The sequence below is a fragment of the Mya arenaria genome, chromosome 3, assembly GCF_026914265.1.
Source record: "Mya arenaria isolate MELC-2E11 chromosome 3, ASM2691426v1".
In the NCBI taxonomy this organism is placed as follows: Eukaryota; Metazoa; Mollusca; class Bivalvia; order Myida; family Myidae; genus Mya; species Mya arenaria.
The window spans coordinates 61,409,405-61,430,067 of NC_069124.1; the positions used below are offsets into that span (position 1 = coordinate 61,409,405).

General features: G+C 33.0%; 1 protein-coding gene across 4 annotated transcripts in view; it reads right to left on the bottom strand.

The window, feature by feature from the left end:
* The window catches only part of LOC128228324 (protein CEPU-1-like), a 128,468-nt gene that overhangs the window by 84,855 nt on the left and 22,950 nt on the right, over nt 1-20,663 (bottom strand). Inside the window, exon 1 of one of the 4 annotated variants that reach the window (XM_052939571.1) lies at nt 15,810-15,865. The exons of the other annotated variants lie outside the window; for them this stretch is intronic. The gene's annotated coding sequence lies outside the window, so the exon portion shown is untranslated. Of the gene's footprint in view, nt 1-15,809; nt 15,866-20,663 lie in introns of those variants that run through there. 4 annotated transcript variants of the gene reach the window in all.

Below are 20,663 nucleotides of genomic sequence, written 5' to 3' on the forward strand. Positions count from 1 at the left end.
GAATTAAAATCACAATTGGACTGACCTCATGACATGCAATGAATTAAAATCACAATTGCCGTCAAAGAGTTCCTAAGTACATCGTTATTTGGTGGCTAATCACTGAACTTAATTTTACTTTATAAGTACTTTGGTCACAATATTCACAATATAAAAAGGCACTTGAACGTTTGCAACTGTTATTCAGTCTTGGGTCTGAGTTTTCATTGTATCCATTACATTGTATTTGGAATCATGCAATGAATACATACAAAATGGTCGTTTTGTGAATTTGTTTGATGATATATGTTGTATGTTTTGGGGTTTATACTATAGAAGTCGAGTAAATATGCAAATACGCAAGGCGGGTGCAATTTATAAATATCACAGATTTGATATACATACATAATTTACCATTCATCTGTTCATCCCCAAAATTAACTCTTCTTATAACCGTGTGAAATCGACCGCGTAAAACAAGATTGTAAATGCTTAACATGTATCAGCTTAACATAAGAATTATCTTGATAATAACGGGAAATAGGTTGATTTCCCATCTTGATGCAGACTTTTTCATTATCATTCTCAGGTCTAATACACTGTTCTGTAGTTGCTCTGTTCTAAAGTGGTAATAATCTTAATTCCTCGGATGAAGGAAATGACCAAAATTGCATTACTTCAAGTAACACTCAGGACGATATAAACACTTGAAATTGAGTGATACATACAAAGAACTTAATACTTAACCTTTAGAAGATGCTTCATTTTTGTAAACATTAACTAGACCCTGAAGCACGTGTAACGTCTTGTACGTGTTAACCTAATTAGGGTCCCCGTCTGAAGTCTTACGTGGTTTCCACCGATGGTGCCTAGGCGGTTAACCCAACAATTACTAAAACTTATTTTCTCATATGTCTTTCGTTAAATGTTTGGTTGGCCTTGATATATGTATTTTTAAAATTGATTTTGCTAAATATGAGGCTAAGGGGTTTGAACCTGAAGTTTCCATGTTTGTGTTTATGTGTGTGAGTTTCCCTTGGTTGTTAATATGTGTGCTGTTAAAACGAGCATTTTGTAGGTTTTGGCTACTGAGCTTGACCCATTCCTTTGCATGTTTGTTGATTTATTAAGTTAATGATTTAGTTGAACTCCACCTTGAAGTTATTACTGTCGTTTGTATATTTTAGAATTTTGCCATTTATTACTATAAGTGCTTTCTTATGTAGATTTCGCTCATGCTGTCTTTATTGTCTAGATAACTTTTGATTTATTCACAAAAGATATAAAACGTAAATAGTCTCGATAAGCGCAATAATGAATATCTGAAAACTCGACGTAATGGCACAGATGGTTTTCTTTTCAGCGCGGCTGCATACTATTTATGTATTCATGCGATCGGATGAAAACTACAGTGACAAGCCCAGAAGCCGAACATTTCCTATAGTCTTGTTTAATGTCATAAGAATCAAAGGTCGACAGAGAAACCAGAACAGACACATCAGCCAATAACCATGTACTTCACTATCACAACATCGTTTGTTACAAAAAGTGTCGTTGTCTCAAAGACACCTTTCATTTCTTTGCGTTAAAACGACTTCGCAGTATGTATCTGTTTTCTTCCTATGTGTCCAAGATGTCAAAAGGTAAGTTATGCGTATTGTGAATTGTAATGACTTAAGTTTTTTAAAAAGAATATCTGATAAGAGAACGGTTGAATTTATCATGTTCTTATCGGTCATTCGTGTAAGTCTTCTCCGACACATTATAATGCAATAACAAGTTCATCATCACAACCATCATTGTTTCCCTCTTCTTTAAAACTACATTAAATGAAGACCTCTGTTGATTACGCAAGGTAGCTCATAATCACATTCATTATTTAATTGCTGTGTGATTTGCCTGAGGATTAACAAAGAAACTCATTTAGACCATGGGATGTCGATAATGCAAGCGGATGCATGCATGGTGTGTGTTGACTTCATTTGTCTTTTCAACATGTTAAATGCCCATGCCCACATGGGCATTTAATTATTATTTGCAGTAACCTACCGTCTTAATCACAACTTTTATTGTCATTTTCGACCGCTGGGAGAGTCGTACATAATATATTAGAAAACATGTTTCATATCAAGGAATGAATAGTGTGTGCTTCAGGGGATGAGGTTACTTATCGGAACATTTCTGAAATAAATAGAATAAAACAGTGTGTTCAGATTCCTTTATTACAGGTCTTACGTTATATAGTAACCGGATTATACTTTTGTAGCATGTCATTTCTTTTTAAACGGATTTATTGACAAAATTAAATGTCGAATAAAGAGTTTTATATCACACACCGCTGACAAAATTTACACTGCACTTGCAAAATATTACTTTTTACCGTTGCCTGCTCGTAAGTTCGTAAAATCATTTTGTACTTCTCATTCATGCACCATTTATTTCAAATCTGGCTACTGATTGTGTTGAATATACATACGAAATTTCCCCCAGATTTAAACTGTTTAATGTCAAGAAATATTTTTAATAAATATGTCTAATAAATCACAAAAATATCAAGGCCATCAATCAGTATTGTTTGACATATTTGCTAAATGTTTATTAAACATGATTAAAACGCCAACATGCTTTTTAGAATTCTACCACGTTCAATTCAAAAGAAAGCTTTCTTTTTCAAACTTCAAACCCCAGACAGCATTCGAAATCAAATATACATACTTTTATGAGTTTCATCCAGGTACTGAATAATTGACTGGCTAATTATTAATATTAAATACGAATGTTTTAATAAGCGCATTACCTATCTACATAGCAAGCTCATACATCGAGTCATTTAATAGTGTGATATACCAACAGCAAAAACTGTAGCTATTCATGCAATATTACTATTTAAATGGTATGCTCGATATTACAATTACATAGAAATCATAATATGACCCAAACAATCAAGAACACAGGGGATCGTTAACATCCCTCCCCCATTCCATTCCTTACTGTTTCACTTTAATAGCCATCGCGATAACCCAACTATTGAACCTAAGACGAACTAACTGCATTTGTGTCTACACGTTGTTGTATAGTATATTTGTTGTGCTTAAAGTAAATGATGATGCCAATTGAGAAGTATGCACTTTGTAATATACAACCAATAAGTACAATAACGCAACAGACACTACAGCATCAAAGAACAGTCTTGTAGCATGGGCCAAATACAAAGCAGAGGAACAACCAAGAAACAAACAAGACAATAAACAACACACGGCGCCATCAATAGCAAACAACTCTTATGTATGTATGTATCTTTATCAAAATGGTGTTTTTGCATTTAAATACCGTTCTTGCATTTGATATGAATTTGTGTTTTATTCTTCTGAGATGCTTCGCAGTATCTCTGTTAATTTTACTATTTTGGCACGATACAGTTTCTACAGAATGTTATTGTCAATTTTCTCATTTAATAAGATAGATTATATGATATTTAATTCATATAAATACACAAATTCTGAGGACAAATGTTGTTTAATTATGTAATTGCAATTGTTGTTTTGTAGTAGCTTTGTTGTGTCTTGGTGTCAGGAATGACCTTGACCATCGAACTTGGTAAGTTTCAATGTAAAACATTATGTTGTTTTTTCCTCAAGATGCTCTAACAAAAATGTTATACTTGATTGAAAATGACACCAAAAGGACTCATCTGGGTTTCTATGAATACATTTCGACTACTTATCGCGTAATGGATTATGTGACGAAAATGATAAAGAAAGTTTGACATTCCAAACGTTGATATTGATGCACACTGTTACACGATAACCATAATAGCTTTTATCAGGGTAACATTATTGTCTGTGCACTATGCCCCACAGCCTAGCAGGACTGATAGCATCAGTCGGGCGATGTAAATGGATAGGCCAGTGGCATCGTACAATCGCACAGTCCACCGTTAGTTGTTTATAATTTCTCCGACCGTCGGTCAGCGAAGACCTAGAAGCTGTAGCAATAATCAATATTCAGAGGGAATTTGGATTCCACCGTGTGTAATAATCCTGTAATAGCGACGTTTACTGAGATATCTAAACCGCCACATAAAGCCCGAGTATCTTAATTTGCATAAGCCACTTGTGTTTTTTATAATTTTGTTGAATGTTTAAATTGCGAGACGAGTTGACTAGGGGCTTAAATTAAAAACAAAATTGCGCGTGTAAACTCACACATGTCCCAACATTTATCAATACAAATATTATCCTTAATGAAGCCAGCAACAATTTAAAAAAAAACAATTAAGAATAAAGTATGGTAAATACTATGAACTGAGAAATTGAATCAGATTAAAAACTTTTCTTACTTACGATACAGTCATTCCAAGTTATACGCAAACTTTCCTAAATGGACCATATGCATTTCGTTTTTACTAAACATTTGTCGCATGAAAGGTTTTTAATGCATTAAGCAATAAATCGTTTGTTTTAACGTTTTAGTACTACAGCATGAACAATATTTAACATTTTTTTATTATATAATACATATCACAGAGCAGACCACTTTTCAGTTAATTATACAATCAACATTTTACTCTATTTATAAACGGAGGAACAAGACGATATGTCATACTATTATAGTGTTTAGTTATAATTTTCTACAAAAAAGAAAATACAATAAATTCAAATTAGGGCATAGACATCATTTAGCTAGAAAGGGAAACGTAATATGATGTTATATTTTTAAAAGGATGGATAGGTGTTTTATTGTCAGAATACCTATTTAGAATATTTGATGCATATGAATTCAATTGCACATCAAAGTAAGCGTGGCGTCACGGGCGAGTATATATTTAGCATTGCTGAAGAAAGACAGCCGACATGTAAGTGTGACGTGGCGGGCCAGGACACAACTGGCATATGCAACACAATTATGTGACAAAGTTTTGCCTATTTGTGATGGTTATCGTTTATTTCTTCCAGATTAAACATTTACAATAGCCATCTTATATACCAATACGGCATTCGAACAACGGGTTTTATTTGGAGTTTATAGGAATATTGTAACATAGCATAATTTAAACACGTACAGAGGTATTCATAATCAGTAGGCAAATTATAGACTTCTTTGGTTTCCAATGCGGTGACCCAAATGTTTATTGACAAAGATATGTTAATGTATTTGGATTTTGTCTGTATTGTTTGTATTTCGTTTGTCACTCGCTCAGTGTTAGTTAAACATTAGTCTTAACCAGAGCTTTTATTGGATACTTAGCTTGTCCCAGCAGTTTACATTGTGGTATTATTAAAATCCGTAGGCAAAGAATGTCCCGTTTATATGAAGAAATTACTAGCTATTAAGCGTCTGCGTAGTCAACAGCAATTCATCGTAGTGTAGGCGTTAACATTAAGTGATTGAGATTGGTCTGTCTTCGAGAAGAACTTTTCTGTCTTCTTGTTGAAGGTGCATTTATCTGCCTCCTTATAAAGGAAACTCAGATTTTTGATAAATAATTACTTTTATTTATACAACAAGCAGCTACAGATGATCAAAGAGGCTGTCACAATTATTTACTTTTGAAAGACTGTCATAGAACTTATAAGATATTGCCGTTGTGTGTGTTTTTCTGATATATCGTGAGAAACAAAAATCCCAATACTTTTTGTACATAACAGCATAAACCCACAATTTTTGTTTGTTCAATATACAACCAATTTACTTGCTTATGGCTTTACATCACGAAGATTGCACACATGTATCCTCCAGTTTATGAATATATAAGAAAATGTGAACACTACTAGTCAGACCTTTCAATGGCCTATTTGAATCATATTAATTTACCCTACAAATAAAAGCCAAAACTGAAAAAATGGAATATGTACATCATAAAACTATTCGTACCCGTGTCCATTCAGGATTTCATTATTGTAATATCAGCACTAAAACCCCAATTAATCGGAAATGCCCGGACTTTTAAGCCTACTTTATCCTGTGTTATGTATTAATACGGCCTCGAAAAACGTCAATTCACCTACCTCATTCTAAGAAAGAGTTTGTAATTGATCGATCAAGTATTGACTTTAAGTTTAATATTGAAAGTACAGTATATATCAATGATGACAGCAATACATTTTGATTGCGTTTTTTTCTTATATATTTGTTTTCTTTCTAAAGAGAAAACACACTAACTTTTTTAATAATCCACTTATCTTTGCCCGTTTAAATAGACGTGATAAAGTTAAATTTTTAGTTATACTTATAGGTTATAAATGTATTTAATTATCTTTCCGGTTTAAACTATAAAGTACTATTTTTATCGTTGAATTCGGTAAAACCACGTATAGCGCAATGCATAAATTGCAGCCATTACAATGATTTAGATTTTATGATTAACTTTATTGCATTTAGAAAGATTTCCCGATTACAGTAAGAATAAGAACCGATTGGTGTTCTACAAAGCTTTAGTATGTATACAACATGAAATTATCAACAGAGCGCTCTAAATATTTGGCAGGATTTGATTCTGTAGTTTTTCATATAAATATTGAAGTAGCTTTTACAACTGATATATTTATGTTATGTTATTATATTGACTTTGTAAACTAACATTGGATTAGGACAAGATACAACCGAGAAAACAAGTTTAGGGTCTTAACTTTACCATGAAACACAAGAGCCAGCCTCAATATTTGTACTATCGACTCATAAAAAAACCCATTTACGTACCAAACTCTACCCACGAATTTAATTAATATGCACGAGCCATCGTCTCATTATCAAAAAATATCGTGATAACGGACAATAAATTGAGGCAATACGCTGCAGTGTCCTAACGTGTTCGTTTGCTCTTTCGTGTGATTTTGTAAGTCTGTCTTTGCGAATTGAATGTTATTAGTGCTATGTACGTAAACTCAACTATATTGCCTATATTTCTCCTATTGGCCATATCTCCCGATGCCTGTAACTTGCAAAACTAGGTCGTAAACTTGTTCTAAGTACTATTTTTATGTTTGTTTTCTTTCAAGTCGGATTGAAAGATGCTAAAATAAATTTCAGGAGTTTATTTCTGAGGGGTGAACAGCTGATGCATTTTAATGCATGCAATGCAGGGCGATACCTAGATATCGGAAGACAGTAAGATATTTGAATATTGTTTAGTTCATGCTTTACGGTAGCTTATTGAAAGGAAATGTTGACGGGCTTCCCTTGTTAATCGCGCTGTTGGAAACGAATCGAAATATAGAGTCACTGTCTTTCCTTGTTTTTGTCCGTTTTATCGTTAAAAAAACATAATCGCTAACAGTTGAAGGACGAAACATAATGATGATATTTCCAGTTTGAAGTATTTCGGCTAAGATTCAGTACAATATTGCAAATAAATATTTTTTAGTATTTTGATGAATTGCAAGCTTTATTTATTTAGAGGGTACGTTCGACATTCATTAACGCGGATCGCAAAGTAAACAGCTCCGCATCGTACGCGAGTGTCGTTTGTTTTCATACATGCCGGAAACAAATTAGTGATATTAATGTTTGCATACCTTGAATATAAATCGTATAAAATTTGATATTAAAAAAACTAAATGCGCGTGGGTCGTTGTTTACTGACCTCATGATATGTTATTTATTCAGATCAAAGTTGCTATGAAGAGGTTCCTAAGATGGTCGTATTTTAGCGGTTAATCACTATACTTAATTTAATTTTATAAGTACCTCGACCACAATAGACACAGCATGAAATGAAACCGTACATTCGCCTGTAATTTTCCGTCTGAGTTCATATTGTATTTTTTGGAATCATTCAATGAATGCACACACAATGGCCGTTTTGAGTATTTGCTTGTTAATATATGTTTTACTTTCTTGGGCTTAAGTTATAGAAGTTTAGTAAATATGAAAATACACAATGCGGGTGCAATTTATGAATACCACAGCTTTGATATCCATACATAATTAACCATTCATCGCTTTTATCCCAATAGTTAATTTGTCTTATAACCGTGTGAAATCGAACGCGCTTAAGAAGATTGTGAATGCAGAAAATGTATCAGCTATATCATTGACGTTCCCTGAAAATTGTGGGAAATAAGCTGATATCCTTTCTTCCTGTGTATTTTACATAATCATTCTCGTGTATAATGCACTGTTCTCTAGTAGCTATGTTCCGAAGTGGTAATAACCTTAACTGCTCGGAAGAAGAAAATGCTCCAAAATTGCGTAGTTTCGAGTAACACTCAGAGTGATATAAAAACTTGAAGTTGAGTGGTATATATATACAGAGAACTGAATACATAAACTATTGAAGATGTTTTATTTTCGTACACGTTAATGTTTTATCTGACTTCTACCGTTGACGGGTTGTTACCGCAACAATGAACAAGACGTCGAACCCCGTGAATGTGTTAACCTGTGAAATCTGACTAAGGTTCCACCGATTGTGCCACGGCGGTTACCCAACATTTACTAATACGAAATGTAAAGTGTAATGTTTGTTTTCTTATGTGGTTGTATGTCTCGTTTAAGTGTTGAATTTGCCTTGAGATGAGTGTCTTTAAACGTGGTATTGCTTAAACCTGAAGTTTCCATTCATGTGTGTGTATTTCGTTTGGTTGTAATTGTCTTTGCCGTAAAGAAGAACATATTGTATGTTTCGGCTACAGAGCTTGATCCATTCCTTTGCATGTTTGTCGATTAATTATGTTAACGATAAAGTTGAACTCAAGCGTGAAGTTATTGCTGTCATGTATATATATACTTTCCAATTTAAGCATTTTGCCATTTATAATTGAATATGCCTTCTCATGTAGATTTTGCCCAACCTGTCTTTATTCTCTTCATTAATTTTGATTTTTTCGCACACATAAAGAAACTGTAGTAGCGCGATAATGAACATGCGAAAACTGGAGGAGATGGCGCAGTTGGTCTTCTTATCAGCGCGGCTACATATTATTTATTTATTCATGCGATCGGATGAAACTACAGAGGCAAGCCCAGAAGCCGAACGTTTCCAATAACCTTGTTTAATGGCGTAAGAAACAAAGGTCGATAGACAATCCAGAACAGACAGATCAGCCAATAACCATGTATTTTAATATCAAAACATCGTTTGTCAACAAATTATCGTTGTCTGAACCATACCATTTATCTTTTTGCTTTAAATCACCTTTGTAAAATGTATGCGATGTGTCAATCATATCAAACGGAAAGGCGCAGTGTCAATTGAAATGTTTTAGGTGTTTTTTATAAAAAAAAACAAATCTGATCAGAAAACAGTTTAATTAATTCAGGCTATTTTCGGTCATTGTGTATTATCATGCAATAATAAGTTCGACATAACAACCATCTTTTATTTTATTTTATCTTTAAAAAACTTTTGAATGAAGAGCTCTGTTGATTATGCAAGGTAACTCATAAACACTTTAATTCTTTGATTGCTGATGGGATTTGCCTGACGATTAACAATAAAACTCTGTTAAGACCATCGGATGTCGATAATGCAAGCGGATAAAAGCAACATGTTTTTGACATGTTTTGTCTTTTCAAAATGTTGAATGCCCATGCCCACATGTCTACGTTAATTATAATTTGCAGTAATATGTTGTCTTAATCATTACGTTTATTGCATTTCTCCGGCCGGTAGAGTCACGAATGATATATCAAGATTTTTACATAATACGAAATGAATAGTGCATGCTTCAGGGGATGAGGTAAACTTATCGAAACATTTCTGCAGAATAGACTAATACAGTGTGTTCAGAGGCCGTAATTTACAGGTAATTACAATAACTAGTAATCGGAACATATTTCTGATTTATGATATTGCTATTTAAACCGATTTATTAACAATATGTAAGCCCCAAAGCGCTTGAAATCACACCCCGCTGACACTGCTTGCAAAAGATTTACTTTTCACCATTGTCTGCTCATTAGTTCGTAAAATAATTTTGGTTTTCTTATTTATGTACCTTTTATTTCATGACTGGCTGCAGAATATGTTAAGATCTTTGTGTAGATTCCTGCAGAGTTATACTGTTTAATGTATACAAAATTAATATAATTGATAAGGTTCAAAATTTTCAAGGCTATAAATCAGTATTGCTAGACATTTGTGCTAAACGTTTAATAGAAAAAAAAATGTTTAAAGCTGCACTCTCACAGATTGAACATTGTGACAACTTTTTTATTTGTTGTCTTGGGAGGGCCATTTTTTGCAAAAATCCAGGGTTCAAAGTTCAAAAAATGATGTTAATACATTTTTCCTAAACCGTTAGTAACGGGGCAAGCCATAAAATATTAATTTTCGAACGGAAATATCAAAATCTACGATCTACGATCTGATATTTTATCAACATCTTATATCATTGGTTCGCAGATATTTACGCAAACAGTTGCTTTTTCCAAGACAGAAAAGAAAGTTGTAAAGATCAGTGAGAGTGCAGCTATATTAAGTCAACGTGCTTTTCAAAATTCTCTTCAATTCATTCCAAAAGAAAGCTTTCTTGTTTACATCAACTCCCAAAGAGCATTCGAATAAAACATTAATCAAAATACAGTTCTGTATTTCATTTAGATATAAAATATTTGACTCCGTGAAAGAATTATGTCCATACTTGGTGAAACAATCAACTTTATCCGACGTGATGTGTCAGGCTTCGATTTTTCGATTTATTTAGTACCGACTTCCAAAAAAACTGTAACAATACTTTTGACTGGCTAATTATTTATATCAAATGGGTATTTTATTAGAGCATAACCTATTGCCAGCGAGAACTAGCAAATTTGAAATTGAATTATGTTGAATAAGACATGTCATTTACTATTGATTTGCGTGCAATAATAATATTTTGTCGCTAGACAAACAAAATGCATAAAACAACAAGAACCTAAACAATCATGAAGACGACGATTCGTAAACACCCCCTGCCACCTCATCCCATTACTTTCAGTTTTAAAAAAAATAGCCAACCCGATAACCGAATTATTGCACATTAGAAGATGTTAACATTGGTGTCTACAAGTTCGTGTTGTGTAGTATGTTTGTGGTGCAGAAACATGAATTCTGATGAAAAAAAAACATTGTTATTGACAACAACAAACTTCATCAGCCTAGCACAGTTTTGTAACAAATCTCAAATTCAAAGCAGATGAACAACCAAGACAAACAAGACAATAAACAACACAAAGAACAATCCATAGTCAACAACCATAATGTATGGATCTTTATTGAAATTGTTTTTATTTGAATATCGTTCACGGTTTCGCATTAGATCGCAATATGCGTTTAATTCTTATGAGATGCTTCGGAGTATCTCAGTATTTCAAATTGCGCATTTAATCAGGTAGCTTCCATGATATTTTTTTCATATAATTACACGAGTTATAAGGGCAACTATTGTTTAATTATATAATTGCAGTTGTTGTTTTGTAGGGACTTTGTTGTGTCATCGTGTAAGGAATGAACGTGATCAATATCATTTCAGTTATATTTGACTTAACTTGGTATTTGTCGATGTAAATCATAATGTTATTATTTTGTTTTGTCTAATCGTTATATCTAATTGACCATGCCACTAAAATGGGACCTATCTGTACCTAGGAATAAGTTTAGACTGCTAAGAATTGTCAAACAATGGATTACAAAGTGACAAAACTGCCCAGCCTGGGTACCTTTGATGGTTTAAGCTTGGCATATCCATAGGTTGATAGTGATGCCTATGGGTGCACGTTAGATAACATAATGTTTGTGCACTGTGCTCAACATTCTAACAGGACTAATACTCTCAGTGGGGCCGATGCCAATGGATAGGTGTGTAAGGCTATATTTTTCCCAGATCATATTCTCTTCCCACCTGGAAAAATAGGATCCTATTCTTCACAGCTGGGAAAAAAGATCTCATTTGTTACACATTTCGAACATTTTTTTTGCATCAACCTGTATTGTACGCCTTTAAACTTCTTTGCTGTCTCGGTTGTCCAGTTAGCGCAGTGGTTAGCGCACTCGCTTCTCACCTAGGCGGGTTCGATTCCCGGCTTGGGCGCATGTGAGTTTGGTTTGTGGTCACCAAGCCGGACAAGTGGGTTTTCTCCGGGTTCTCCGGTTTACCCCACAACACAAGACCACACTCTCGCGTAAAATCGTGCCAACGAGAGTGATAAATATAATGTTGTAATAACTTGTTTCACAATCGTTGTAAAATAAATATGTTTAAACTAGTTGGACAGAGGATATCAAGAAGAGGTGGCAATAATAAATATTTAAAGAGACTTTGGATACCAACGACACTAACTATCCTCTATTAGCAATGTTTAGTAGGATTCCTGAACTCCCACACATAGCTTGGTTCTCTTAAATTTCATAATCATGAGCCAGTACTAAAAATGTAGAGATTTGGGATTTAAGGTAATATGTATACACTCTATAATGACATTGTTAATCGTGGTGACTGACTGTCCTGTTATTGCGACGTATTTGTCATTTTGCAGGGCGCCCATTCAATCATAACTCTACGGAAACCTCAATAATCAGTGTGGACATACCACGTGGTTTGTGACGTCACATTTGGTTATAACTTGAAGCAAAAATCCGCTCGATTCGGAAAGGATTATCGCTGTAAATTTGTTATTTTCGTAACATTTTTTTTATAAAAAATAGCGGAGGCTAAGCAGAAAAATGTACACTTTACTCGGTTACTGAGCGATATATTGAGCAATTTATAGTTTTTTTTTCAAAAATCGTGGGCAAATGCTGATAATGTACAAAATATATTTTGTTTAACGAAAAGCAAATTACGTTTCTGGTCTAAAAAGTTGTTTATAATTATATATATAATTATATTCACCATGATTGCCTTAAAACGGAGGTCTCGGAATGCATATTCTATCCTCAGGATATATTCATACCTACAAATGAGGCATACACTGTATGGAAATATTAAATATTTGTATTTTGTTATGACGAAAAGCAAAATATATTTGGTTATAACGAAAAGCAGTTTTCCTCACACTGACAATGATACTAGATAAGAAGTTTGGTATTATTACGTAGATTATTGGGTTAGGGCGATTGTTGTATAGGGTTACATTAGGATACAACGTTATTTAACTTGTACAAAGTTGTGATTTGATAAGATTTAGAAACATGGTTTGATGAGTTATATATATGATAAGGATCGCGGCGTATGTGATTGTGCTGTGTTAAATAAAACATGTTTGAAACCTTTATAATTCATCAAATGTTGTGATAAACTTCTGAATGCAAGGAGGCGTTGAGAATAAAATATTATTAAAGTCCTATATAATTTGTTTTAGTGTCATTGTAGTGATCAAGCCATATACCATTTCTCTTTTGATTTTATTAGATTCTTAGAACACGTATGAATAGAGTGCACTTCTATTGAGATAATTAGTGTTGATCATTATTTCAAGTGAGCGAAATTTAATTTGCTTCAAATCTAGTTTGTCATTGACTGTAATATGATATAAGCATAATACTGGTCTGATTGGACTGGACTTATCACGCCTAACTAGCGCGCTTGATATTAGCATTATTCTTCAAAGCTTACAGTCTTCCACATTTCCTCTCTTCAATTTGTTCCAATATAAAAGTAATACACCTCGACGAACAATTTCGAACAACGTATAATGGTTCTTCCTATGATCAAAAACATTGGTGAAACGGTAGGCGCAGACTTTTTGCAGTGTATATAATTGAACTTCGATTATCTACCAACAACAATACATCATTAAATAATAGCATAGTAAAACATATATAAGAATATGTTTGCTGTGAAAGTTTTTAGGTTCAATCTAATCGATTTCATCTCACAATCATGATTAAGGTCGTCTTTTAGGTATACTGTACATTCACAAAATCTAACAATGAATGCTTAACAAAAAACAAAATTATTAAAAATACTTCTACACTCGTTTACCTGTACAAAATCAATACCAATTTAAACATGGTTTACCTTAATAGTGGGTATTTGCGTGTCTCTTTGTCGACAAATCATAGACAAATATTGATATTGTTATATAGAGTAAACATGAATATAAACCATAAAAATTAAACATTTATCCAACTTCTACTTTCTTTTATTCACTTGTTGAATGAATAGGAGGTAGTAGCAATGCTCAAACAAATCCCAAAACCGCGCGTGGAATCCCACAATGCATTTCTCTTTTGATAAATATTTTGTTCACTGCTAATATATTTGTTCAGGGCAATTTAAATGAAACTCAAAGTACTTGATTGAATTGACAATAATTTAAACTAATCTATAGATAATATTTGTGATTTTCAAGTGTTAAAAGCCAATTGAAACTGTTTTCTACATGTAAGGATATTCATGTGACAGAATAGTTTTTCACCACACGGTACAATAATAAAACCTTCTTTATATATTCGTGTTTTGCTTAAATTTTCATGGTAGACCCATCGAGTCGTTTAGGGCATTGTTTTATATAAATACCTTACAACTTGTCTCATAACGTATTAGAAGATGAACTTCACTTTTCTTTAAATGAAACATGTATTCCATACTCGCAGAGACAGTAATGTCGACATTCAAGAATTACTAAAACAAGTAGTGTTTTATAACCGACAATGTAAATATAGTTTAAATCCGCACTGTGATTGTACGAGCGTATTTAGAGCCCCATTTAAGTGATTTAAATTTGAATTTTGACTTGTACCTGTTAAATGTATTGTAGTACTTTAATGTTTATCGTTGCGTGTTTTGTTTTTTTGTGTTTTAAAGAGGTTTTTTGTTGTGGAGGGAGGTGATAAGTAAAAGCTTGATTATCAAGACAAATCGAGCATCTAATCTGCATTTCCTCTTAAAGATCAAAGTCATCCACTTTTGTGTTTCCATAACAATATGCAATTTTGAGCTCAAATGCTACATTTAATTTAATTTCACGTATTGACTCACCAAAGGCCATGTTCTAATTTGATTGTATATAATTAGGCTGAATTTTTGAAACAATAGACGTTCACTGGGGGTATTAACCGATTTATGCGCGCGCAACTCAAACTTGTCCCAACATTTATCAATACTTTCAAATTTAAAAAGGCCTTATCGGAGCTAGCAGCAAGCCGATGGAAAAATTAAGGCAAACAAATACTATGAACTGATAAAGTAACTTCAAGTATTCAACAGCTAGATACAGAAGACATCTTCAACGAATGAATCCAGTCGGAAGCAACACTGCCAACTCTTCAACAATGCGATGCATTCATTCGAAGTCATACGAAAACTATCCAAAATGGCCTATATTCACAACTGTATTACGGAACTCCATTTATTTTATTGTTTGGACAGTCATCTTTTTCTATCTCAGTACTAAAATATGTACTTCATTCGGCATTGATTTAAAGCTATATCTTACAGAACAAAAAACATATTTTTTATCTGATTATACTGTGAACTATTTATCTTACCCTGTATACAAACGGAAAAACATATCATTCTATTAAAGGGTTTGGCTATAATGTTCTACAGAAAACAGAGAATATAATATGCGCCTAAAATAAGGACATAAACTACATTTAACTAAAAACAATGATAATATGTGGTTAATGTTCAGCTGATAAAATAAGTGCATTAATGTGAAACAAACTTATACATACTTAGAGTATTTGTAAACATGAACTGTATGTAAACGTATCATTCGCAGTAGATAGTATAATACAATTGAATTGTATTGATAATTGAAACTCAATGAAAATACCATCCAGATCACGATGTTTGTTTTGTAACACATTTAGGCATGGCAAAACTTAAAAATACTTGGTAATAAAAACAATTGTCCCGCCGCTGTTCTGTCACTCTAATAAACTATTAATTGAAATAACATACCGGCACATTAATCCAGAGTTTGTGAAATACCTCCAATAGTTACTGCACTAACAACACTATTTTTTACTAGATGATAATTCAAGTGTCTTTAAGCAGTTTCCTCGTTTCTCCGGAATATTTGGCCCATCTTGACGTATGAACAGATCGTTATGTGAAAGCGCGATCACTCGACTGTAAGAAGGCAAACAAGATAATCCGCGAGCAAGACCGGATTCTGGTATACAGAAATCTTCTGTTCTGATTTCAATTCTGCTAAAACGCCTTATTGATTAATAAATTGTTCTATTCAATAAAGATAAATTGGGTGTTGAAAAGTTATTGGTTTGGGTGAAACAAATTTGGAGCAAAGGAGCGCTTCATGAGTAGTCCATAATATCCTTATGTTATACTAAACAATGTTAATCTAAATACGAACTCGATCGATATTATACACCGACGATATACCGACAACAACAAGAACTAAAGCAACGAAAAATATTTATTGGTATACCGGTAATTTTATATCACCAAGAAAATAAGATCAATAATATTAACATGCTGAGGTACCAAATGTGGTTACTTATTTGTAAAACTACTATGTGAACCATTGTAATTCATTTTTTGAAAAAGTCAACAATGTACACGAGTATTTTTATATTGAAAGCAAAATTACATTTTAAAGATGCAATTTGAATAGTATATGGCTTTCTATGGCATAGTTTGCTTCCTCTTTGTTTAACCTCCAGAGTTGAATGTATGACTTGTTCTAAATACTTCATTACAGCTAGACTATTTCTGGACATAATGCTCTTTCGCATGTCTAACAACAACGAAATAAATCAGTTCCTCACTCTGAATCAATGTGTTGCCATTTTTATGTAACTGGCATATAATTAAGATGTGTGAACCAGTTAAACGATACACTGATCCTGTGAACACATGCGACCATTCTGATATCACTGCAGAATATTGTCACAGTGTCATTTGTATGATTGCGTTGCAAATCTAGTAAATGCTAATCGAGTATATCGGTTTACCAGTTTTATTGTCCATTGAATGTAGCTTACTGAAATTCACCTTTTTTAAGTGATATACTCAGAATAGTTCACAACTTCACTGCTGATCACTGGCTACTGAGTACGAATACAAGCAACTATTAAAATATAAACACTGTTCATAGTTTATGAGAGTTTCAGATCAAAGCCAGGTTGCTTGTCACAACGAAATGTTTTTAATAATATGTTTTACCATATCACGTATTTTAATAGTTTTACTGCTTCACAGGATGATCATATTAGGAATTAACCAAATATTCGAACAGTTAGTAAAAAACAAATAAGATTATAACAACTTAAAATTGGTATTTGACATTAACGCGTAGATTTGTATCAGAAGAAACTATGAAATTGTTGTTAAGGTAAAACATGTTCGCACAACATTAACAATGTTAATTATGTCTAACAAATTATGTTACTTGTTTCCGTTGTACTGATAGTGTTCAAGTTCTTTTATTATTTTTCACCATTTTGCTTCACTTAACATTTGTATTATGTTCTTTGAGGGTAACCATCTGACCTTTGATGATTGCGCAGCGAACCTTTTGCATTGTTGTTTCAAGTGCGTGTCCCTAACGCACAGTGTATTGCAAGTTCAAATTTAGTCTGACTGAAAAGTGCAATGGTAAATTGAATAGAAATATACATTTCCGTATTACATTTTGTATATCCTTCATTTTATAAGCAGTTTTCCCTTGGTGTTTTGCCTCTATGTCAAAGAAATGCATTCTGACTTGGAATATTTATGGCCTTTTCGTTTCGCACAGTTTCACTTTAAACTCTTTCGAGCTAAGTCTTTGTACAATATTCATTTTTACATCACAAATCTTAAGGTTTTTATATAAAGTGTTCGAAAATCACATTGAATCAAGCTGTGTGTGCGCAGAGTAGCTTGCAAGTTCAATGTTACGTGTTTTCTTTTGATTGCCCGATGATTAACAATACAACCAAGTTGAGAACATCAATCGGATGTCGATGAATCAAACTGATTGAGGAACAATTTCCACAACTAATGTCTTTTTAACATGTAAAAGGAGCCGATCAGTCTATGGTCATCAGTATCTGCACATATGAATCTTCTTTATAATCGACATGTTTCTGGTCCGGCAGGAAGAGAATATATATTAAAATGCATGCTACATATCAAGAAATTAAATGTAAAACGTGATTTAGAATGCTGAGATGAAAAATTATCACTGTTCATCTCAAAATACCTGCAGCAAAACAAATTGTGTGTTCTGGTACACTTTTTTCTTATTAGAGGTTATTACGATTTCCAGTAAACGGAACATACTTCCTTCCGTATAACACCGATTCATTAACAAAAAACAAACCTTTAATGCGCATGACATTGCCTCCTGCTGACAATGCTTCACATATTTGCAGAGGATTCTACGTTACCGTTCACTGCTATTTAGTTCGTACATACATCATATTTTTTATGCAACATTTTGTTCCTGATCAAATCCATTTAACTGTTGTTTTTATGAACAAGTATGAAACGGTTATATATAGCTCTTTGTTGATGAAACCAAGAAATTTCCAGTAGGCGCATATAAAACAAGGTAAATATATGTCTTTACTAAAATACAATCACAAACAATATCTAAATCCACAAAAGCGTTTATGCACCATGGTGCTCAATTCGTCAACAAAGTAACCCATACCCTCATCTTTTCAGTTCACAGGAATGCTTTATATCGAGAAAATCTAAGCATTGGAATTCGTACGCACAGCAGTTCATCAAAGAAAAATAATTAACATAAGAATACTTATTTGCTTATATGGATATGAAATATTTGATTTCGTGAAGACATGGTTTGTTCACACGTGTTAATATAATCAGTATCACCAGCAACAGTTTCCTGTGGTGTTTAGCTTCCATTTACTTTGAACTGATTTTAGATAATTTGTAACAACAACACATTAACAATTCAACATTTGATTGTATTATTGATAGTTTATCAATTTTTAAAAACTTCCGGAACATATATGTATTAGCAGAGTAATGCGTTCTTTAGCAATTTTCAGAAGTTATTCATTTACTACAAAATATTGTGGGTGTGACTTCGGTATGTCGGATCAGTGCGCTTTCGTTAGCGTAGATCTGTTGATATACTTTAGAATAAGTTGACATAAGAGGTTCATTCAATAAAAAATAAAATGAAAATAACAACTCATACCAAAAAAACTCTATTTAAAGGGTAGGTTCACGTGCCCATAAGACAAATGTGTAACGGAAGGTCCTAGTATTCCTTAAGGAAACCAATGTTGGTGGTGTGATATTAGACATCTGATTGTAATTTATTAGGTTCAACATCGGCAATGTTAAACGCCATGAAATAATAAAAAGAAAATTATTATAATTAATAAGAGGATATATGGTGTATTTCGATGTAACATCGACATACAATTCATCAGCGAATACATTTTGAACTTACAATGAAATTTAAATAGTTTTCTGTTTGTTTTATGCAACAATTTAAACCAAATGCAAAACGAGCAGTTAAAAATCAATCACATCGGTGAAATAATACTATATTTCACCGAAAACATTCAATTAGGCAGTGTTTTTTGTAGACTTAATGATGATTTAAACAGGTTATATGATTTTGAAGTACTGTTTTAGCTGTCAAACTTTATCAAGATGTTCTATTCAAAACGTTATTTTATACAGCAGTTCCTAAAAAATATTTCAAGTGAATTCTTCAAATGGAATATGTTACAAAACAGTTTATTTTGCATTTCCTGTAATATCTATTCTTCGAAAGATTGTAAATGAAAATTAACTACAGTGTTATTTTGGATTGCCATCTCCACGGGATTTTCCACCTGAATAGACGTTGTTTTTTAAAAAAAGGCTCGAAATGGTCCGCGACCTTTATCGCACATTCTCAGCATGTCAAATTGCATTTTACAAGATAAATAATGTTGCATTTTCAGTCAATTTGGTTGGTTATCAAAAACATCGAATTCATATGTGCCCACTTCATCACAAAGTCGGAAGGTGGAGCGAGACATTCTACAGGAATCGGCCACGTAAATTTCAAATCGGCTATGTGAGTTCGTGCGAAAGGGAGGCTGGGGGGTGGAGTGGCACAACTAACTCTACGCTAAATTGTGAAAACAACTTTCAGTATGGAAACAAAAAATATCATTAGCTGTAATTTATATTATTACTATTGTACTTCTTAAGTTGGTATTATACTTCAGTTTAACCCTACATATGAATAGAAATGGACCTTTGATATTGGTATTATCGGGATTTTTAAAAAAAGGAAACCAGCAATTTTAATTCATCACCTGTCATGAATCAATTTCAATTTAATATTATTTACTTGTTCAAATAGGTGAACTTATTTTGTTGTAAGCGTTCATCCTGCTTGCGTTTCTCTTTGTCGACAGCAATAAACCAAATATTTATACTTTTATTAAAAGTAAACACGACTATTCACTCTCATTATTTAATAAATATAGGGCTACCACTTCCTTCTATTTACATATGTTTAAGATTGCGGATGTAATAACACTGCTCAAACAAATTTCAAACTTTGTATGGGGTATTTCAATGCATTTCACTTTTCGAAACGAAATGTTAACAATTTCAATGACTTTCTTCTTCTTCTCCAGGTACATTCGAATTAAACTTGAGGAGAACTGATTGACTTGATAATAACAAAACTATTTCATAAACAATATTTGCGGTTTCTAAGTGTTCGATGTTATCCGTTCAAATAAAGGATTTTACTGACATGTAACGTGTGACAAAAACATTTTTGTTCATTAAATCTCTCAACAAACTGAAATGAGAATTGTTTTG